Source organism: Thunnus thynnus, chromosome 17, assembly GCF_963924715.1.
Source record: "Thunnus thynnus chromosome 17, fThuThy2.1, whole genome shotgun sequence".
NCBI lineage: Eukaryota > Metazoa > Chordata > Actinopteri > Scombriformes > Scombridae > Thunnus > Thunnus thynnus.
This window is the reverse complement of record NC_089533.1, coordinates 25,210,418-25,234,880: the sequence shown is the minus strand read 5'-3', so window position 1 is coordinate 25,234,880 and position 24,463 is coordinate 25,210,418. Positions and strand designations below refer to the sequence as shown.

The window sequence follows — 24,463 nt, the reverse complement described above, 5'->3', positions numbered from 1 at the left end:
CAATTTAAAAGGAGAGCCTTGTAAAAAGTCTTAAATTAGCACTTGATAGCTATGTGCATGATATTATGCTAAAAGAATGTGGTTAAAGCATCCCAGGCAAAAAGTCAGCATGTTCACCAGCTAATGATCCATGTAGAAGGCATGGAAATGAAGAAACAGCATTGTTCTTGTATTGCAGTGTAGAGCTAGTTGGTCTTACTCTTATTTCCTTCTAATATATCCCTGTCTGGCTGCTGACAGTAGCTTTCATACTTGCTCATATTTTCAATCAGTATATTTTCACTTCAAACATTACAAGAAAAAAAGGATCTTAGGATGAGGACTAACTGATGTGTTTGTCAAATGTAGTGTAGCATTGCTGTGATGTAAACTTTCCCAAATCCAATAAAGAGCAGCACAGAGCTGCTAACATTACATTACCCTAAACTTTGACAGTATCAAAGCTTCCACACAGTGGGGAAATACTACACAGTGGATGTACTAGTTGTGAATGGGGATTTTTCCAGTCCACAAACTAATGTAGTTAATGATGAGCTCCTTCACTGAGCTGACAGACCTGCTTTACATTAGCTAAGCTATGATGAGACAATTACTGTTTTGGGGAGGGTTTAGTGAATGGCCAATTAATGGCATTAAGTTTAAATAGTTCAAACCTTTGTTTGTGTTTTAAATGTTTTGTGCTGTTGAAACTCCATTGCAACAAAGAAGCAACATGGTTGGATATGTGAGATAGCTTTGGTAAATCTAAATTAAAGGCTGTGACTGACACCTGACGTGTTGCGGTGTCACTGTTGTAGGGACAGCTGAAGTGTAGGACAACAGACTGTGTATATATTCCAGAGGACCAAAGCTAATAAGTGTCTGCACAGAAGACTGGGTATATACTTGCTAAGTGGGTCACTGGCCTCTCGAAAAGACAAACGCTTCACTGCATGTGATCTGATGCTGAATAGGATTTTTCAGAGAGTGTGGGGGTTATGAAAGAGAGTGGACATAACAGGAGGTAGAGAAGTGGACATGTGACCCGAGCAGTTCGATCTCCTGAAGAGTGTCTGGGAAAATGTAGGAGGGGAAAGGGAATGGCTTTTCGTCTTTCTTGGTAACTGTTGAAGAGATATTGACATAGATATTCAACATGCAAGTTCAACATCCAGTATGCTGAAATATTCAACAGCTGCTCAGAAAGAAGAAATACATTCAGTTTGAAATGTTTTCTCTGAACCAGTATAAGAACTGGTGGTGGAGTAATGACATTTACATAACAAATGGCATTCTGCTGAAGATTTTGTTGAGGGATTAGTCTTTGACAACCCGCTAATCAGTGTATAGCACTGAAGTAATGCCAGCAGTGCTATCACTGCACTGTTAGAGTACATTTTAATGAATAGGTAATAAGACTAATGACTGTGACTTTCCTCAGTTCACTTCTTCAAAATGATAATTGGAACTGCAGTTGACATTTTTAAGCTCTAGATACCAAATAATACAAGATGTTCTTCTGGCAGTCAGTAAACTCTGTTTAACTGTTGCTACAGATGTGTTTGATGTAAATGTTCCATTCTGCTAAATGACAATTTTAAGTCAAAAGTTCAGCTTCTTTGACAGTAAGCACTGTTTTCTATTGGTTGACAGAACAAAGTCCACCAAAGTTATACTTGAGATGAAAGTACTGTACTGATTTACTGCCACAAAAGATTACAATGGTAGTAATCCATTATTTGAATATCGATCATGTTGTCATTCTGTAACTGACTCAATGATCTTATAAGACGGTTCTTAGAAAGTCTTGGTTTCAATCTGTGTCAGACTATACAATACTGATTTCTTTTTATACATGTCATATTGTGTGATGAATGCCTGGTTAATTGTTGTGCTACAATGTAAATCACCAGAAACCTATTTTATTTGTTTCGCCTCGCACTCCCGGGTTCAATTTTTAATTTTTTAAATTTTCTTTTTCTTAAATCAAGCTTACAGAGTGGAACAATCATGTGACATGATACTAGCATGGGATCACTGAATCTTACATTTCCCATAGTGCAACTGAACAGCATCTTTCATTATACTGCCCTGCCTCCTAAATGCCAGCTTTGAAAGTGTCAAATCCTATCTGATGACACTAACAGAGGCTGTGTTCAGAATTGCATACTAACGTACTTTTCATACTAAGTATGACATCAAATTGAGTATGTAGTGTGTTCCAATTTCATACTATGTACGTTTTGTGTACGCAAGAAATGCCCGGATGTATACTAAACTGAATTTCTGATTATGCGGCATGAACTGACTGGACATACTCAACTGCACCAAAATGCATTGCGTCTCTTCAGACTGCACAGTGGCAGCGATTTTGAGCCAGGCTAAAAGCTATTAATATGTCACTTTATTAAGTTTTAATATTTTTACGCAAGAAAGTATCCATTTAGATTCCACATTTAGATTCCCAATATGTGGTCAGTATGTGGCTCCTAACATAATTATTAAAATATCATCCATGTTGCTTGTCCTACACCTACAAACAAAGCCTATTTTAAATTCTGTATTTTTGTAAGGGAGTTTGGCTTGAGCATTGTTAAGTTCAGAGGCTCAGAGGCTGTTCAGTATGGGCGTGCTTTCAGTGCCCTCAGCAGACACGTCCCAATTGTTTCAGAGCATCCCTATTGGCTGTTCAGGAGGAGGCGTCAAATGTGGGACAAAAGTATTTGTACTCGTAGGTTTGATTTGTACTTATTGATTTGATTCGTAGCTGTAAACTTGGGATTCACACATACAATTGAGTTCTGGGTCAACTTTTTTTCACCCCCAAACAGAGAGATGTGCAACTGCAAACCTTTTTTGTTCAGCTCTTTGCGCACGGTTCACCACCCGATAACACAGCTTGTGATTGGACGAGAGAGAGGATGCCTGCGATCTCATGCATCAAAACAGTTAATGGTTGTTTGTGCAGTTGATATTAGATAAATAAGTACATACAACTTTTATAATTTTTCAAAAGTATCCAAAAATAACAGTGGCTCTTTGATTACCAAGCCCCTGCATGGATTATAAGAACAAGTGACAGCTTGTTGTAACGGCTGAACTGTGCTCTACAGGACAGTTTCTAAAGTAAGTCTCCAGCACGCAGCGTTCCAGAGATATTCTAAAAATAGTAATTAGAGTACTTTTATGTTGTAAACGACATCGTCGACCCCAGAGGGTTAATGCCATCTCTCCCCTTTTCCATGAGTGGGTTAGGGGGTTAGCTTGAATAGCTGAATGAAAATTTCGCACATCCCCCATATGTGGCCATATGTTGCTGGCCACATCTTTTGTTTTGTTAATGGCCCTCCTGCTGCTGCTGTCTGGTTCAAGTAGGAAGCTAAAAGCTTATAGACCTTAGACCTCTTAGAGCTCTCCCAAAACCTCAAGACGAGATTAATTACAGAAAAAATAATAATTTGATTTTATTTTAATTTCTTTATTTCAGGAATGAGATGTGAATGAGTTTGACAAGTCAGCTGATTATGGTCGGCATGTTGACCAGCACGTAGTGGTGCAATAGATCATCAAATGACTTACTTTCAATGCTGCAATTAGAATTATAATAATGATGATGATGATGATGATGATGATGATAATAATAAGAATAAAGGTTTTACTTTATTTTACGGTACACTATTAAGACATAATAAGCTGTATTTTGTATCAAATGATAGAAAAACTAGAAATAATATGTTCTTTAGTAGACAGTAAACAGACAGGGTTATACTCTAATTACAAACCAATCATTTGATCACTGATCTAAACCTTTGAATGGAACCTTCTGTTTTCCAACATGGAGAGTATGTAATGTAAGCTATATTTTGTATTATGTCATTTTATATGTGATGTACTGTTTGTAAATTTTGCTAATTGTATTGTTTTTTAATTGTTTGTATTGTTTGTATTGTACTGCATTGTTTTTTCTATCTTCCTGTCCAGGGACCGCAGATGTAAATTATCTATAGCTAATAGCTAACTCTGGCCCATTGGTTGTGTTGTGCATGGCCCCTTTAAATAAAACTAATAATCTAAAAATTAAACATAATAAATAAACTAACCTAATTAGACATCACACACCTAAATGATGCTGTAATTAGAAACCAAATAGGAGATCCTAACACACTGTTAGACAACATTTTACAAGATCATAGTCTAATTAGAAATCAAATACAATGCCATATCAGATCCAAAATATGCTGCAGTTAAGAAGCTATTCTACACTAACTACCAAATTATGTTGAAGTAGACACCACATTTAATGCTACCAACATGGGCCTATGATAGCTTAATTAGACAACATGATATTAGATGATATATAACCAAACACACAGCAAACACATTAAGTATCTCAGTCAAGACATATGTATTAATTTTTAGAGAAACACACTGAGTTGATATTGACATGCAGCAGTATTTTATTTGGATAAACAACACAGAAAAGGATGATCATCAAAAGTACAGCTGTGTGCTGCTGTGCCACATGTGTAAATGCGCACATCACTCTCAATTTAAAGACGCACTAATCGTTTCAGCTACTGTGCGATGCTGCAGGTGCTTAATAAACCCAAAGGAAAGAATCTGACACACAGCCAGCTGTGGGCAACAAACAGAACACCAATACTGATGTTTCTGCAAAATACCGAATATATTCAGTGACACCTGAACAACATTATTGTAAGATTCAGATGTTAATCTAACATGTTTCAGACCTGCCTGAGTCATATTAATGACGGACAGCGGGTCCTCTGGTCCGCCCACCAGACTGATGCAGACCATTAACTGTGCTGAAAAAATTCAAATATAGAAATAAAAACAAGGATAAAATCTTGTGATTAAATGTTGCGTAATGTAGTGCTTATAGTTAAAAAAAAGAGTAACAAATGAGAAAATATCAGATTTTCAAACCAGTTAATAGACAATAGTCTCAAACATTCAAATAAATCATCAATACAGTAAGTGAATAACTTTGATAATTTGTGCAATGATGTATAGTTGTGATCTATGCAGACAACTTGCAGACACATCAGGTTGTTAACAGTGCAAATGCTGCACTCAGGCTTTAGAGAGAAAAAGCTATGAATGAAAAATATAAAAACACGCTGGCATGTAGCGGGGTGGGGGTTGGGAAACCCCTACGTATGTCCCTCATGGGGACTTTATATCACTTGGGAATTCCAATTGACACAAATGTGGGATTTCTTTCTTTTTTCAGTCATATGCAGTAGTTCATTAGCCATATAGTATTTTAATAGCCCATTAGTCTGATAGCCTGTTATCCCGAAAACAAAAGCCCGGTACTCTGAAGGCCCATTGCTCTGAAAACACACACTCTCCCTGGAGATTTATGCCCTTAATATCTTAGCGTATTTTGACGTGCAAACGTGATACTACACTACACTACAACAAGACACGAATATCTCACAGTTTTTCAGAAGTTTTCAGCGATTTTACTGCAAGTCATAAACTTAGAAACGTTGCAGCTTCTGCTTCTTCACTTCCTGTGGAAATATGGACAGCGCCACGCCGTTTCACGTCACGTTGTTGTTGGAGCAGATCTTATTAAAATATCTGTCAACGGGATTCAGGCACTGTGCTGCCACCTACTGTCCACAGTTATCAAGTGCAGCCCACGCTTAACCCCCACTTTTACCGCTGTGACATCACTGCGGTAACATGGCAGGAATTACGTCAATAGAATGTGGTGACATCTGTAATAGAAATTTGGCAAAAGAAGGAATTTTCCTGCATAATGACCTTTTAGCTTTCTTTTTTCTCTACCTCTTTCTTTTTATAACTTTCTCTCTGCTGTCGTGCTTTCCTCCATCTGTCATGGTTTCATCTCCCCACCCCTTAAGTGTTCCTCTGTTCCTCAGTTGTCACTCCTTAACCACATCCTCTCTGGATCCGAAAGCTGTGGATGATTTGTGTGTGTGCGTAGGTTGCTATATGAAAGAGTGTGCATGTGAGTGTGTATGTGTATGTGTATTGCACAAATGGGGAGGGGGGGGGGGGGGGGGGGGGTGGTTGTTCAATGCCTGAAAAGGAGAGTGGTACATTTTTTTTTTTTTTTTACCTTTTTGGCAGAATGCACAGGGTTCAGTTTTCATGACTTTCATATGGTTGCTATGCAACCATAGGAAGACGTCTCCAGCTAATCCATATACATAGCTTTTCACACCTCCACGCTCTTCCTGCTCATCCTCTTCTCTTTCCCTCTCTTTCTTATTCGTTGTTCTTTTTCAACTTCCTCCTGCTGTGTCTCTTCCTCTTCTCCTTTCTCGTCTCTCCTCATCCCACTTTTTTTTCTCTGTGAATGATCTGTCTATCCTTTGCCCCCCCCACCCCCCCCCCCCCCACCCCACCCCTCTCTCCTGTCATCCTTCTGCCATGCTGCTGCCTCCCCCTGCCCACCTCACTGTGCTGGTTTGGGCTCAGCTGCTGGCAAGGCTTACGGCATCCAAGGTCACCCACACTGAGCTCTCAGTCTGACAAGTGGGCCTAGTGTGTGTGTGTGTGTGTGTGTGTGTGTGTGTGTGTGTGTGTGTGTGTGTGTGTGTGTGTGTGTGTGATAGTTGGAGGAGAATACTGCACAGTATAAACTAAGCATGTCCCCACCTATACACAAACACCGTGTGCATGAGTATATACTCATGCATGTGCATAATAGTGTCTGTGTTGCTTTGGCATGAGTGCATGTCCTCATTTCTTTGTTCACTTTCCTATATGTCAATGCCTTGTATGTGTGTGGCTGTTCTCACACTGCACATATCTGTGTTTGTCCTCATGTGGCCTGCTTGTATAACCGTCCCCTGAGGTCATATAGGCGGTGATATAGGAGACTCTGTGTTGTTTAAAACACATGGACCTGCTATCTGTCTGTCTGCAACCACTTCGCCCTCCAAATTTTGACACTCATCTCTGATACAGACATCCAGAGTGTTTGAGGAGAGATGTGTTATTATAAAAGAAGTAACTGGGTTTAAAGCTGCACAAGACTACAAAGTGAATGATTATAATTTGTACAGTACAGTGTACAGTTTGTGTGTACATATGTCTGCATGATATTAACAGGACATTTCAAGCTGGATAAGTAACCAACTTGTTCCAACAAAATCATAATCTGACACATGCACATCCATATGCATGTGTGCTTATGCACATACTGAATAGGCTGTACAATGAACAACGATGAATGAGATCCAAATAAAAGTCACATTCTGTTCCAGAAAACAGGCAGATGGATAAATCAGCTAATACTCATGACAACATGGTTAATAAAAAACAAGGACAGGGTCACAAAATACAAATAACACATGCCACTAATTATATATAAGATTTAGGTGGAATATTTAAAGTTCCCCTCCACTCAAAAATGTGTTTTTCTTCTTGTTCCTTCAGTTGGATGTTTGAGCTTCACTGTGCAGAATGATGTATGTGCAGAGTTTGTTTTCACATTCATCTGCTGAAAGTGGAAAGTTTCTCTGTGCTCACTGAAAATCCAATTTTAAGGGGCGGGCCTATAAGCATGATTTGTGACATCACAGGATAAGCCAATCCTGGTTCAATATCAACTTACACAAGTGTGATGTAGAAACTTGAGGCCTCCAGTGCACAAACACTGAGAACAGACTTTACGGTGAAGTAGATTTCATCTTCTGTGAAGTAGTAAACATTTGAAATGAAATATATTTGCATATTCATATACTCTGGAATTGGTAATTACACTATTTCTGTGGAAAAACATATCAGACACACAATATTGTTCCAAACTTTTCATATGTTTTAAGACGTGTCCAGAGGGGATCTTTAATTATTTTACCATCAATATCGATTACTGACAAAAATTAATGCTGAGTTTTAGTTTGATTTTGAGTAGTTTTACTACTTATTTACTTACTAATCAGTTGATCTTTTATATTAAAAAAAACAGCCATTGGCAGGTTGTAAAACTCCCTGATGTGTTTCTCACTTTCTAATAAGCATTCAGCTAAAGTTAGCAAGCCATATATAATTATAATTATTAGCAAATTTATAAACAATACAAGCTTGTAACAACAATACAAGCTTGCATTTGTACATATTAAAGGATAGGTTCATGTTTTTCTGGCTGTAATCCTTCCTCCTGTTCATATTGGTCATTAAGAGATCCCTTCATAATGTACTTTAATATACTTGGGCAAAATCCATTGTCCTACTTTAGTGCAAAAATGTATTTTAAAGTTGATTTATTTGAAGATAATATGAAGCTTCAGTCCTGCACATTAGTTAAATCAAGTCAATATCTTTCAGTCACAGTCTTTTTCGTGCCAAATTCCATCTTTTAGTTACGATCATTTCACTGCAGCTGAACAGGAAAACACTGTCTGTCGAGACACAAAGACAGAATTGTTTACTGTAAAGACTGTAACTGTGGAAGATATCCACTTTATTTGACTCAGACGGTTGAAGTATTGTTATTCAGATAAACTTTCAAATACATTTTTGTACAGAGGGAGGACTGTGGATTTTGTCTCCCATCACTTACACTATAAGCTCATTATGAAGGATCTTCTAATGGTCAGTATGAACAGAAGGAATGATTACAACAAGAAAAACATGTTTCAATGTTCATTTGGACACTTGTCTGTTGTTTTAAGACAGACTTGAAAAATTGTGAACCTATTCTTAAAGTTGTTAATAAATTGGACTAAATTTGTTAACACATAGTCCAGATGCTGAGCACCTTGAACCTGCATTAACACGTTCACTCTCCTTTTTGCTCTATTTTGGTCTCCACCAACATCAGAGAAAAATATCTGGCTTTTTTTAGTTGCTAAATGCTGCACTATGTTCACCAGCTAGTCGCTAACTTCACCTGTCTGCACTTTGGTGCTGGGCAGGTAGCATACAGTGGGTTTATTAGAGATTTTTATCTGAAAACAGCTGCCTGAGGTTGGTGAGAATGTTGAGACTGAATCTAACAGACACGTTTTGGACTGTGAAACCAAAACAATGAGCTAAAAGACACTAAAAAGCTGCTTGGGTTTGAGGGAAATGCAAAGTTGGGTAAATCTACAGAGGTCTGGTAACCTCCCTTCATAGTAAATCCACACCACCGGCATTTTCACTTCCTTTTCAAACTTCTTCAGCCCTTCAGCAACAGATTTCACACAGCTCCATATGGAGACACAAAGGCTAGCAGTACTCTAGTATTACTCACATTTAACTGATCTATAAAGCAGAGGTTAATGATTTATAAACCAGTAATAAATCTATTAGTTACAATTTACAAGCTCCCAATAAAGAGCAGCTTATTAGAAAGTGGGACGTATTATATTTTTCAGTAGTTCATGTTACTGTTTTTTTTACCTCCTGTATATTTTGCTTCATTTGCATTTTTTGTGTGCAGCAAAAGATCATTTTCCTATCTCCACCTCATCTAGTCAACAGAGCTCCCATAGCCGCATTTTCTGTCCATTTAACTTTTCTCCTTCAGCTGTCTCAGTGTCCATCCTGCTGTCTTGTGGCGTATTCAGTGATGCTGACAGGTTATCACTGTCATCAGATTAGCATTTTTTCTGTGTGTTGGTTTTCCATAGACTGTTGATCCATGAGGAACAACAGTCTCTAACACTTGCTCCTCCCCGGTCAATGTAATAAAAGCAGTTCTAAAAAATGTGTTTACATTAAAATTTGCATATACTGATATTTTGCATAATGTAGCTTTGTTGCTCTAAAACCGCTTCAGGCATTCTTGTCTCTGTTGTCTGACAGTAAATGGTGTCAAACTTGTCCTCCTAATTAAACTGGAGGCACCTGTTGAACGGACTCCCCCCCAGTCTCTTGTGTTTCATGCTGTGCAGCCCAACCTGTCATGATTATTTGCATGCTGTCTTTTGTCTTTTGTTTGATTTGTTGCCTGAGATGGTGTTGACTCTTCATGTGTTGCCCTCAATACCTTTTCAGTATGTTATACCAGTACATTTGAAAGTACAGTTTGCAAATTGAAAGTTAACCATCTATATAAGAATATTCATATCATTTCATCAAGGCCATTGAAATACTAATACAGTAAAAAAAATAATTTATATAATTTGACATAAATTGCTTTGATTTAATGTAGGCTGTAGATCCAATATCAATATCAGGTCCTGATACTGATGTAAAAAAGTGGATTGGTTCATAGAAACTGATGAATTTGTTGCATTAATCAGTATCACTAATCAGTATATCACTAATTAATCCATGTTGCGCACCCGCAGAGAATTATTACCCACCTCTGCAGTTTCCCACAGCTCTATGAAGGCCTTTTAGCCACTTTGACATTAGTTCCTTGTTTTTTCCAGCCTGCAAATTCTATTCTTGCAGAATTGTGTATTTTTTGACAAGCTAACACTGCTGATGAATCCACTGTATACTACCATCAGCAAACAGCAGACAGACAAAGTAAGCGACTAGATGGGGTTTATAGCTGTGTATAGACGACATTTAGCTGTTGAAGAGCCAAATATTTTCCATAGGAGATGGTGGTAACAAAAACAGAGCTAGAAGGAGAGTGGATATTGTACTTATATTCATCAGGTGGACAGAAACATGTCTCCAAACTGCTAGATGTGTAAAAAGGCAACTTTTTTCCAACATGTTAACCAAAATGAGGTGAATATATGTTGAAATTCTGTTTTCAGCTTGCTCAGCTGCCCTCAGTTGGCCAAAAATCATTTAATACAGCTTTCAAAGCATCAAAACAGGACATGACTCATGACATTACTGTGCCCAAATGAAGAGTGAAATATGTTTTTCATGCCATCATTCCGACTGTTCATACTGACCATTAGAAGATCCCTTCATAATGTACTTATAATGTGAGCGATGGAGGCCAAAATCCACAGTCTTCTTGTGTAAAAACGTATTTAAAAGTTTATCAGTTCAGTCTGCTTTCTGCTAGCAGGAGGCTAACAGCTAACAGCACTGACATGGCGAGTGTCTCGTACCACATCTTTAATCTGCTGTTGAAATCTACAGCAGTTTTAATGTCCTGCAGCATGTCATGTTAAACTGACAGCTGGGTTGCAGGGAAACGCCACTGTTTAGCAGTTAGCTCGCCCGCTAACTGGTAGCACTAACTTCTGTCATGCCGCAAACTAGCGTAATGTCAGCTGTGGTGTACTGCCTTGGTGCCTTTTTTTTAACTATGCACATCCTGCTTGTTATCCAAAATGACACACTAATACATCTACGCAATATCAACTGTTTGCTTTTCAGCTGTGAAATTAGTTTGGTTGTATTGTTAGGTTGGTTTCCCCACTGCAATATCCATTTTAAACAAGGCCAAATAGACTGTCACTACATTTTAATGCAGCTTTGCGCACCTGCTCTTATTTATTTATGGAATTGTTTGTGTTTTAATGTAATTTTATGTCTTAAATGGATGTATGTTTTATGTGTTGTTTGTGAGCCCCTAACCTAAGACAAATTTCTATCATTATGTGATAGACAATAACGCTTTTTGAGTCTTTAATATTGAGTACTGTTCAGTAACTTGCAAAATAGTCTTAAAAACCAACATGAAAAAGAATCGTGATCCTGCCTGAAAAAAATCATGATATGATATTTTTGCCATATGGCCCACCCCTACTTCTTAGTGTCAGAGTCTCTCTTTTTTTTCTATACTTCTACCTCAGCTCAACAGGGAAACACTGTCTGAGGAAACACAACGAGAGAATTAAATAAATGTGGCAGATATCCTCTTGATATGACTAACTCAGACTGCTGAAGCCTCATATAAGCTTTATGTTAACTTTTAAATTACTGAGAATTTATATGACAGGTTATATAGGTTTTATTGACTTAACAGAGGCCTAAAGATAATTTTGAAAATGAACATATTCTTTGGAAGCTGACAAAATTTTCATGATTTTTCATCCATTTAAATAATGTAAATTAGTATCAAAATGAGACTAGTTGAAGTTTGTATTATTGAGACAAAATTATTAAGAACCTGAACAACATGTTTCTCTTCAGTTTTATACCAGTGCTGATGTACAAACAAAGAGCTGCTCACTGTTTTCTCTGAAGTTTCTCTGCAAAAACGTATGTTTGTTTATTGGCATAACTGTGGTTTAGTGTGTCTGTGTGAGGTTTTTTTTTCCCTGCTGTCATACTGTCTGCTGCCGTTGTTTTAGGCACAAAAGATTCTCCTCTTCTCCGCCTTTACAATGACAGTGAGCCTGTAAGCAAGACGGGCTTCATCATATTGCCATGACTCTTGTTTTGACTAATTACCATCATCTGACATCTTTGGTAGATTCTTTGTTTTTCCTTTCGTCACTGTTATAAAATCTGTCCATCTTGTACCTCATTTACATTAGAGAGTATATTGAGTATTGTATTTATAAATTTGTATTTGTTAATGTATCTTATAGCATCGTTACATGTTCTTATCTTATACCTTGACAGTGAGGTTATAATTTTTCTGTTGATGTTAAGTTGGTACACCATTTATCCATGTTTGCCATCTTACTGTAGTTGAGCCTGTTAGAATGCTGACATTTGCTAATTAGCAGTAAACACAACTTGGATTTTTTCTTCTTCTTCTTCTTTTGCCTGCTCTGTCTGTACACCCTGTTATGATTTCCATCATATAAAGTGCACAAGATCAGCTCGCAGGTGTCCTGTCACAGGTGGGAATACTTCAGTCAGACTTGAACACTGCCAGGGAAGTATTCATCACACGCCCACGTCAGGAACACCACACCCAGCGCAACATGAAAACAGCACAGGGATGTTATCAGCCTATTGAGGCGGTTAACTGTCATCAAACTATAGAACCTATTGTTAAACCAGTTTCATGGACTCTCCCTATCTCATTCTTTCACCCTATAGTCTCACATGCACCGTATAACCTCTGACAGCCAGCCAATACACTCCTCTGTCATCACTGCTCTTTGACTAACAAGCATATGATCCCAATTTTACAGCCCAGCTACTTACTAAATTAAAAAATGCACAGATGCAACTGGAGCTTCAAAGCAGGGAAAGACATTTTCAATTATATTTACAGATTATGCTCTTATCTCTTCTTGTCTTAGTAAAAGCTGCTGAAAAACATTTTATTTAGCCTGGTCTGATTGGCGCAGAGTTGATTTGCATCCATATTCCCCTCACTGCCTAAAATGAAAGAGGGTCACACACACATACTCTTGGCAGAGTACCCACAGTTGTTGCTACAGAGTGTGTGTAGGCAGGTTGGTGGGTTGGTTTTCTAGGCTCCAAATGCACCCACATCCAAACATCCTAAGAGAAAAGTGTCCAAAAAACAACAACATAGCAGTAGATACTAATACCCTATGACCTCATCTTTACCTGCTGCCAGTAGTGAGACGGAACCGCAGCTCTGTCTGCAAATATATACACACACACACACACACACTATGGGAGGTGGAAAGGGTCACAGAGGACAAGACGCACGGACATATGCTCGTGCGATTACTTACTAAAAATCCCGCATGTGTATGTATGTACGTCTGTGTCAGCCATGCAGACGCACGTGCATGCTCACATGTGACTACTAACACACGGGTGTGCGTGTGCACGTATGTCTGTGTGGGCATCCTGCAACTGCACGTGTGACTCTTTTTTTTTTTTTTCTTTTTTTTCATCCATTCAGGTGCTCCTCTCTGTTATAGGATGCAAATTTTGGCTGAGGTCACCATCAGGTCACTGTAGCTTACTGGTAAAGTAACAGACAAGCAATCGTAACGTTGGCGGTTCGATTCTGCTGTCAAGCATGTTTACATCATCCATAGAAAATGCCCATCATATTTATCTGGTTAGAGTTTAACATCATGCTACATGCAGAGGAGACACGACAATTAGCATCATTTCCCTCAAGCTAAGTTGGCTAACTTGTTGTTTGATATATAATCCGCATGTCCCTGGTGCTGCATGCTAATATGTATTTGCATAAATTCATTTATGACAACGTTGGGGATAATGTAATCACCCCGTTTTGGAGTGTGATAGAAGTGTTAACGTCAATCAACAAAGTTCTGTATTTCAATAAACGGTTGTTTCTGAAAGTGAGGTCGTGTTTATTAAATGCAGTGACAATAATTTGTCCCTTTGAAACCAATTACAAGCTGATGACTCAAGTTAAGGTATTTTATTCAGTAGAATTTCAAACAGGACTTAAAAGCTTAAAAGCTTACAGGCTTTTTAATGGGATGGTATCCAGAATTTCCATTGCTTTTACCTGTAGGAATTTGAATTGAATTTGAGGTATAATATTTACATTTTCTTTTTGAAATGAGTATTTTATTTATTATATATGGACATTGATGCCGAAAAGAGTTTAAATAAATCTTTGTTTCTAACAGTATGCTACTTGAATGATTAAAAACAATCGACTTTAGCCGACTTAGCTTGAGGGAGATGTTGATAATTGTCCTTTTCTGCATGTAGCATGATAGAAAACTCTAACCAGACAAATATGATGGGCTTTTTATATTGATGAATAAAACATGCTTGACAGCAGAATCGAACATTATGAATCCAACGTTATGATTGCCAGTCTGCTACTTTACCAGCTACTATGACCTGATGGTGACCTCTGCCAAAATTTGCATCGTATAGCAGAGGAGCGCCTGAATGGATTTAAAAAAAAAAAAAAAAAAAAGGGTCACATGCGTGGACGCACGTGTATGTGCCCATGCAGTCGCAGGATGCGCGCACAGACGTACATACACACGTACTCCTGTGTGTTAGGAGTCACACGTGCACATACACATGCATCTGCATGGCTGAGTTGTACTAATCACACACAGACGCACATACATACACACATATAGGACTTTTAGTAAATAATCACACAAGTGTATGTACATGTGTCTTGTCCTCCGTTACCCTTTCCATCCCCTATACACTCACACACACTCACACACAGTTCCAGGTCAGCGTGCCAGTGTCTTAGTAGTGAAAGACAAGTCAATAGATGCAGAGACGATAAAAATAATGATTATTAGTTTATGCCTTGAGGGTAACTTTTTGTGTCTGAGGTCAAAGGTCAGGGTCAGACACATAACACCGTCTGCTGAGCAATATACAGTCAGCCTATCCATTTGTCACACAGCCCTAAAATCACACATCACACAATCCAAATGATACATTCAGTTTTTATTGAGGTGTAAAATTGGATTGTTTTTTTCTTCTGGCTGTGGTCACACGAATGATTTCACAGTCAGATGATGACGTGTTTGCAGACTAGAGGGGGCAGCTGCAACAGGGAAAGAGACACAACTGCTACAATAAATGAAATCATTCACTGTTTTTCTTGCTTCACTTCTCTCCGTCTAAGCGTACTTTCCTTATTTTTCCCCTTTTTTTAGACATCTTGTACATATCTTTTTCTGTTGATGCTCTAATCCAGTCTAGTCATGCAAAGACCAAAATAAATGTGTTCCCTCCAATGGAAAAAAAAAAGGTCTCCTACTAAGTGGTATTTTTTTACTCATTGTTTTTGTCTCAATTAATTGTTGAGTGTATTAAATGCAGGGAAATTTGGAAAAATTTGGCTTTTTTTACAATCACAATTGTTGGCAATTCATTTTCTGTCACTGATTCATCGATCAATTAACTAATTGTTTTGGCACTTAAGTAATTTACTGAAACAACTTGGCACTGTAGTGTGCAAACATTGCTTAAACAGGAGTAAGCAGTGCATTAGGTTTTGACCATTTTCGGTCTCAGTTTAATACACGTTAATGAGCATTTATGTTAGAAATATGGTGGAGGACTCACCCAAAACTCCATTAGCGTGGGCTGTATGACAATATGTAATGTTATATAAAGTGGTTTATAACACAGTAAGCACCACCTTTTAATACTGTATATCAGGCTGTACTTGGCCATTGTGACCAATTTAGGAAATCAGTGATCAGGACTCTTTTATGGCAGCATTGGATTTATGCAGTTTTTCTTTCTGAAAATGTGTTACATCACTATATATGTCTGTATTATAATATAAAATTGCATATTGTAGTGTAGGATTTCATTTCTACTGCCTACCCCTTGTGTCCATGTCCCCCTCCCCCCCCCATGCAACAGTGTGGCTCAATGACGTGTTTTTAATATTCTGGACTACAATGGAGCTCTATGGCACAGAGGAATAAGATAAATCAGGCTTCGCAGGTAATAGTTTTCAGTGGGATCAATTAATTGTTGGCTTTGCATTTTTCATGGGAATTTTAACAGTTGGAGAAATATTGAAAATGGTCAGCCTTATCCTTGAATGAAAGGAAATATTTGAAAAGAAATTGAAATGACGTGCCGCAAAGGTGCTGAATTCAGGCTCAGGATCATTTGCATTAAGACCACAGAGCCATCAGGTCACCCCGTCATTCTTTATTCTGCTTTTCTTCTCATCATCATTTCAACAGCCAAATGGTTGTTTATTTTGGTGACTGTCATTTTTTCCTCCACTTTCACAGCCAATTTGGCAGGCAACCAGCCATCTACTCAGAGTTTCTTTCACATCTTGACACTTGTACAGTATTTCTGGTAAACTACTGATAGCAGCTTGCTCTATACATCTGTCACAGTAGCTGATGGGGGATGGAAGTCATTTTTATCCCCTTCTTACAGAATGATGCATATTGTACGAAAAGGCTCTTTCCTCTTATCCCCACTCTCTCTCTCTCCTTCCATCTTCCCTCATAAGATTAATCTTGATGTCTCTTTCATTTGGCGTTTCCTGCTGCCAGTTAATTAGCCCCTCTGCTGAGGTTTGTTTGCCTGGGAGGCAAACAAATGTGTTAGTGTGATAGTTGGGGAGATGAGACGAGTAGTGCATTGCTTTTTGTTGTTGTTTTTGCCACAAAGTAGAAATGAAAGGAAGGGAAAGAGGATAGGTGTGTATGTGACTTATCACAATACAGTTAACAAAGTAACATACTGTACAGGAACCACACAGCTCCTGCCTTCACACCCTGAGCTGAGGGTTTGAACGGCCTTCGTCAGTGATGGTGTGTGTTTACTTCTATGCGGGTGGGTGTAAAGAGTTTTATGAGTGTAGGAGTGTGTCTATATGCCTGTCCTTTTCACTATTTATGTATCCAAGTGGTGCCAACAGGGTTAAGAGTGATTGAGGCTCAGCTTTGTATTCAGATGGAAAGGTAGTGTCATTCTCATCATGTAAAATATTCTTACAGAATTCTTTAACTTAAGAGCAGCCTTGACTGTAGTGTTTGCCTCCACCAATGTGTGTGTGTGTGTGTGTGTGTGTCTTAATCGTGAACCTAACTTGTGTTTGGCTATATGAGAAAGAGAGTCACACAAAGAGACGTATGTGTGTGTGACAGAGACCCAACCCAAGAGCAGCTTGCACAGATGGAGGAAGATTAACAGGGAATGTGTGTGTGTGTATGTGTAAATGTGTCTGTACATTGTGTGCATTCAAATGTGGATTGCCAACAATAGATTTTCCACCCAGTAGCTGCTTTGCATACTGAACAAGTACTGTGGGTTTTGTTATTGCAGAATGAAATCTAAAACAATATTGTTATTGTACATTGCTTTATTTTTTCTCCTGTGCATGAATCACAGCTCTTGTGCATAAAAACTAGTATATCTTTGACAACATATACATGTCATAAAAGAAATCTTTCATCAGTATGCATTTGAATGCAACCACTGTGTTAAGAACCGTGACAGTTTGACAGATGTCCTTAACTGTGATTAGGAGTATTTTAGCGATCCAAACAGTGAGTACTAATGTACATTACTGGTCTTTCCATAATTACAGCAAAAAGCACCTTCTTGCTAGTTGTGTTATTTTGGAAATGTGTTCAACCAATCTACACGGACAAAACAAAGAACAAATCCCAGCTCCCCCATGGCTTAGAATATGAAAAGGGAAGACTTTAATTCACTACTTTCCTTCTATCCAATCTCTTTACATGCTTTATCAGGTTTGCTTTGGGTCGGGAGTGTCCCAACATGAACCAGGTGCCAGCTCTTTACAAGACCATGAGAAAGACCACACCAAAAAGACAAATATATTCTTATCTAAGAACTTTTTCACCTGGCGTTTTATCTGCCAGGGAGTTATTCTTATTCCAGGATAATAACTATATGATTCCTCTGTCTTGTGTTGCTGTTTTTAGGGGCCAGCCTTGATGCTGAAGCTTTGATGTCCAAGACACATTTCCCTACGGAGACTATAAAGTGTTTCTGTTCTTTTTCAAAAGCTTCCATCTATACATTTCCTGATGCTTATCTTAGACTTGGTTGCAGTGGTATCAAGCTAAGCAAAGTAGCTCAGACACCCTTCTCACTACTTCCCTATAATCCCTCCAGTGTGTTCTGAGTCTGCCCCGGGGTATCCTCCCATTTAGACATGCCTGGAATATCTTTCCATCCCAGAGGCATCCAAATTACATGCCCAAACCACCTCAACCGACTTCTTTCAATGTGAAGGAGGCGTTGTTCTGTCAGCGCCTTCCAGAGCTCATCAGCCTGTCAAGGAAATTAATTTCAGTTGCTTGTATCTGCCATCTAATTCTTTTGAAGAGCTCCGTCTTCATCACAATAGTCCGGTAGAAAGCTGCCTGTCAATCTTACACTTCATCTTACCTTCACTCATGAACAAGACCCTGAGATAGACCTTGGGGTAGAAACTTGTTCTCATCAAAAAGTGGGCAATCCGGCAGAGTACCATTGCTTCAGACTTGAAGGTGTTGACTCTCTTCCCAACTGCTTCATACTGGGCTGCAAACTATCCCAGTGGGCACTGGAGATGAAGGAGTACATCATCAGCAAAAAGCAGAAATACAGTCTCAAGAGAAAGTCCTAATCAGAGAAATGACACCATTGGTTGTTTCTATTTAGTTGACAAGGACCTTTTTGTGGACCTTTTGCCATGAGCCAGGTCCAACGTTTTTGCTGGCCAACCCTGTGTTTTATTGCCAGAGCCCTCTGCATTGGCATCCCTGCTGCGCCACCAGACTGCCCCCATTCAAATGAATGAGAGGGCTGCTTTTTCACACAGAGCTAATTGGTCTAAAAGCAGCCTTAGAGAGGTGCTCAGAGTAGATATTTGGGTCAACAAAACCATTGTAGGTTTTGTGTTTCTTCCAGTCAACATGAGTTTCCTTTACCCCTGACCACATTCTTTCCTTAACCTTAAACAAGTAGTTTTTGTGCCTAAACCTAATCATACCACAACCACGGTGGTGGAAGGTCAGAAAACAGTTAGTGAATAATTTTTGTAATGGGCATATACATTGTGGAAGGCCATGAACAATACTGTTGTTCTACTGGTATGGGAACCTTATTCTAACCTGTCTTTGTCTTTTTCTTTCATAGGTGGAGCCACTGAAGAAACCTCGTGTACATGTTGAAAGGCAGAGCCAAGCACTGTGTTTTTCAGATGGACACTGGGAAACCACCAGCATTCTTTGCATTCTTTTTCAAAAGACATAAGATAGAAGAAAATACTCAAGATTGATACAGCGCAGTTTTACCTCCCGCTGTCTCCTCCTCATCCCCTGATCTAATCAGAGAAACCTCTTCTGCTTTCTACCTCCCAGAGAAATAGAAAAGGAAAAAATAAACAGGAATTTCTTATCTGTTATCAGTTCCTCCTTTTATTTTCTTTGTGCAACATTTCTCCATTTACCTCAGGGATTTTCTCCCATTGCCTACCTCCTCCACCGAAACAGCCAACCCAGTGACTGGAACACAGAGCGAAAACACACCTGTGACCTCTCACTGCTGTTACCGTGACAACCTGTATTGCCTCTCAAGTTCTCCTCACTGCAACCGTGACGACCAGCAATGACCTTGGACCTCTTACCACCTGCCAGTTCAGACCTGCTCACTGCCTAAATTGTACTGATCCACACTTGTAGCCTGAACCTCAGGCTAGTTATTACTGGAAGGAGAAGGGTCATATTATTCTATACCTGACAGGCAACTATATACCTCAGCAGACACAGCTTCTTGACACTCAGTCAAGGAAACACAAGGGAACTTTTCAGCCACAGCATTCACTAGCCCGGTGCTTCAATCTACCCAGCAGGTAACACACACTCACTAGCCTGGTGCTTCAATCTACCCAGTAGACAGCTCACTTTCAGCATCTTCCGTTTGCCTTAGAGGCAGGAGAATAGCAACAGTAGCCAGGGAGGCCTCCAGAGAACCAGACAGAGAGACTCAGGAGTACCACATGGCAGGCAACTTAACTTCATGTGCTTCTCGGCAAGGCACATCATACACGAGCCTCACGATCTGAACTGTAGCATAAATCAGCAATTGCCCAAGAGGCCTTTGGAGATCACAGAAGAGACTCAGAGGTTCCTCTGCCTTGAGGTTCCTCTCCAGAGAAGTAAAGCTACCCACGGAGCAGGAGTTGTTCTTGGCAGTGTCATCTGGAGGCAGCCACTAAGACTACAGTACTTCCTGGGAGATATAACTCAGAGCATTATAAACCTTGGAAAATAGGGTAAACATTAAGAAGATCCATATGGTGTGACACTGAAGAAAAAGGAAGAAGAAAAAAAACGCCTTAAGTATAAAGAGAAGAATGCATCGGTGAGTTCTTTTTTCCCTCAGTTTCTACACTTGTTTATCAGCATGCTTTCTTCTCATTTTTCTTCTCTGCAACAGGCTCTGCAGGCTAGGGTGTAAAGAATATAACGGTAATATAGTGGGGAGGCATATTTTGTTGCTTGCTCCCATCATGTCATTGTATACCAATGAATAAAAGGGACACTTATGGTTTTCGTATTTTTCACTTCTTTTATTTTCATTTCTTTGTATCACTAACTGACATTTATATGGCATCCCTGCCTTATTAGATGGGACAGAGAGGAGAAAGGAGATTAAGGAGAAATGGAAGGAGAGCTTTGCTATGAAGGTCATTACTGAATTTGAACTCTCCTACAATAACATTTTGGCAAAGAAACCTCCATATAGAAGCGAACTGGCTGAAAATACAAGCCGCAAAAGATTTGCAGCTTGAAGCAACCTTAACTGAGTATATGTAAACTCATGTAAAATTCATAATTATAATCACTGTCTTGAATATTTAAAACATAGTATGCTTTTCTGTCAAGATATTTGAAGAAAACATTCCCCCAGAAGTTTTTGCAAAATGTGTGGTATGAGATTTTAGATTTCAAACATATTACAGTAGTACATTTTTCTCATTTTAAAATGTGCATCATAAAATAAAAAGTCCATACCTGCCAACAAAAATGTAACTCAAAATTTTGCTTAAAGATCCCCTCCAGATATTTATTAAGACATATAAAAAATACTCTGCTTGGAACAATAATGTGTGCCTGATATGGTTTCTCTACAAAAAAAAGTATAATTACTTTTAATTACCACTTTAAAAATCTTAACATGGCTTCAGCTCTTTCTCTCTCATTAAAAATTCCAGAGTCCATGAATATGCAAATATATTTAATTTCAGAAGTTTAACTGCTGTACACTAGATGTCTCTTACTTCACTGTAAATTCTATTCTCAGTGCACTGGAGGCTTCAAGTTTCCACCCACATCGCACTTGTGGAAGTTGAATATTGGACCATGATTGGCTTCCAATCTGGTTGTGATATCACAAATCATGCTCATAGGCCCGCCCCTTAAAATCAGATTTTCAGTAAGCTCAGAGAAACATCCCGACTTCAGTAGATGAATATGAAAACAGGCTTGTTGTGTAAAACTCTGCACATACATCATTCTGTACAGTGAAGCTCAAACATCCAACTGTGAGAACAAGAATAAAACATATTTTTGAGAGGAGGGGTACTTTAAGGGTAACCTTTTTAAAGTATAATATATCATGTTCACCTCTTTGCAATGAATGTACTAGCGCAACTCTTCAATCTGGAGTTTTCCAGTGTAGTAGGGATTGTCCATAAACCAAATCAAAATGAAGACAAAACACCATTCAAGGCTAGCTGGGAATACACTGATGGGGCTGCTGAAGACAGTGGTTGCGACTGATTAAGTTGTTCATGACTCAATAATCTCCAAGCCATTGTGCAAAAATTAGCCTTTATAGAAGAGAGGTAAAGTAGAGGAAAATTGCAGCAGAAAGGTTTTGTGCTCTGATGAGGATAAAGTGGAACATTTTGGCTCTACACTAAGTGGTATTGTGTGGAGTCAGTGAAACTAACGATGCACATCAGCCAATAAACACCATCTCCACTGTGAGGTCTGATGGTTGTAGCTTTAAGTAGAGATGAGTACTGAGGACTGGTCTTAAATTGGTTCTGCTTCCCTGATTGGTCAGAACTGATATACAGGTATGGTCCTGTAGCAGTCCATCATGCTATTTGAAAGGCATTCATGGCAGGCATTTTTAATTTGACCACTGTATAATTAACGTTTCCCTTATAGTTGTGCTCAAATAGTGATAGGTTTTTCAGCATCACATTGCTGCGGCATGGATGTGTTTACATCTGTGGACTGTAGTTAAAGTGGACAGTTAAGATTCTGTGGAGGGTGGGCTAACTTTTGCAAAGTGCATGAAAACACAGCTAACGTTACGTGTATGTGTTTGTGTAACAATTTATGCGTTTAACACTGGCAACCTAATGGGACAATATGGGATATGTTCAGTCAAGGTGACACTTTTTATCAAATCAAACACCAAAATGACTAACTTTAGAAACCAACATCACCAGGTTAGACAAAAATGTTCAACAGTAATGTGATTTTAGCTAGTGCAGCTAGATGTGGTAGTCCTACTGGTCTTCCTGCTGTCAAAATTGAGCAACTCTCTGCTCTTGAATGTATGCCATGTATTTTCAAATGCAAAGTGTTGTGTTGATGTAGTATCCATTTTTGAAGCAACTATATGTTGACTCACCTCTCTCAACACATGAGTTTCAATCTGGTGAAGGCTGGTGCTTTTTTCTGTTCCACCCACATGTAAGTCAGACAGCCAGTTTGTGGTCTGGATCTCAAACACTTGAACAACAAGCATTGAACAATTAACACTAGGGTATGATAACTTGGCAAAGAAAATAAAAGTATGAAGTGCATATTGAGCACTGGTGCGCATAGTTTCATTTTAGTCCCATGAAAGTGAAGGAGTATTGATAAGTATCGCTAATATCACTCGATACCCATTTAAATCCCAGCTGCTTCAAGTTATACTTTTCAGTAGCAGACGTCTCTCACTACGACACATCACATATTGAGGCTCTAATGAATAGAATCTACACTGAGTTAGGTTTTTTCAGAGAGAGATTTGGGGTTTTACCAATTGCCACAATACAGTCAGAGTGTTTTGGAGGCCAGATTGTGGTTCAAAGAGGATGAATCCTAATGACCATAATGATCACCTGACTTCTCCTCTAGAGCCACCATTACATTGACAGTTTTAGTTTTTAGTGAAATGTCCCAACAGCTATTGGATGGATTGTCATGAAATTTGCTTTAGCGATCCTATCTTTTAATCCAACACCATCATCAAGTCAATATCATAATTTGTCCAATACTTTGTCGTTTACAGGAAGGAATTACAACAATTATATTTTATGTGAAAGCTTCAACAGTTTGGAGTGATCTGATGTTTGTGGAGACTGTTCTAACCTGTTTTATGCTAGTATTTCTCACTGTCTGTAGTTAACAAGAACAAACTCAATAAGAATGCTAATATGTCTAGTAAGATTGCTATAACAACACAGTATGACACTTCTTAGTGAGGGAGAGAGTAGTAAGGAAAGGGAAGGAAATCCTCAGTGATATATCACATCCTCGCTTTGGTGAATATGAGTTGTTAACATAAGGACAAAAATACAGGGTACCACCTTTGTGGACTATCCATACTCAGAGATCCTTTATAGATTTGCGTATAGCTTTGTTATACAGATCATTGTGATATGAGAGTTGTGTCACTTATATTTTGCTGTAGTACTTGATTTTGGTTGTTGGTGATGTTGTGGTGAGGTATTATATTGCTTGATAATGTGGAACACTATGCTGTTTGGTGTCTGTCTTTAACTGTAATGTTCTTTGTTGTTTTGTTCTTCTGACAATCACCGTGGACACATAAGCAATTTCCAAAAGGAAAATAATAAACTAAACTATGACCAAAATACCTGCAAAACAAATGATATACCCATCACCCTCAGCTGTACTTTGTTCTTAGTGCTAATTAGCAAATGTTATGCTAACATGCTAAACTAAGATCACAGAGCTATTAGCATGGTTATAGACTATTGGTCTTGTTGTATTTTAATTCCTTATATGTTTTTAATAATTCTATCAGTTTTTTGCAATTCAGCAGCCAAAAAAGTCAGTCAAATAGAGTATAATGTGTATAGTTGTGTAGCTTTCTCAGCTGCTGTTGTCATGTGAAACCCTCATAACATAACGATTAATAGACTTCATGTTGCAGCTGCAATGGAGGGATCATATGGAAGACACTTGAAATATTCTGCTGCCCGTCA

The 24,463-nt window shown here is 38.6% G+C and overlaps 1 protein-coding gene across 1 annotated transcript in view; it reads left to right on the top strand.

The window, feature by feature from the left end:
* Nucleotides 1-24,463, top strand: part of LOC137168465 (thyroid hormone receptor alpha) — a 138,608-nt gene that overhangs the window by 32,269 nt on the left and 81,876 nt on the right. The window contains exon 3 of the mRNA XM_067571067.1: nt 19,360-20,586. The gene's annotated coding sequence lies outside the window, so the exon portion shown is untranslated. The remainder of the gene's footprint in view (nt 1-19,359; nt 20,587-24,463) is intronic.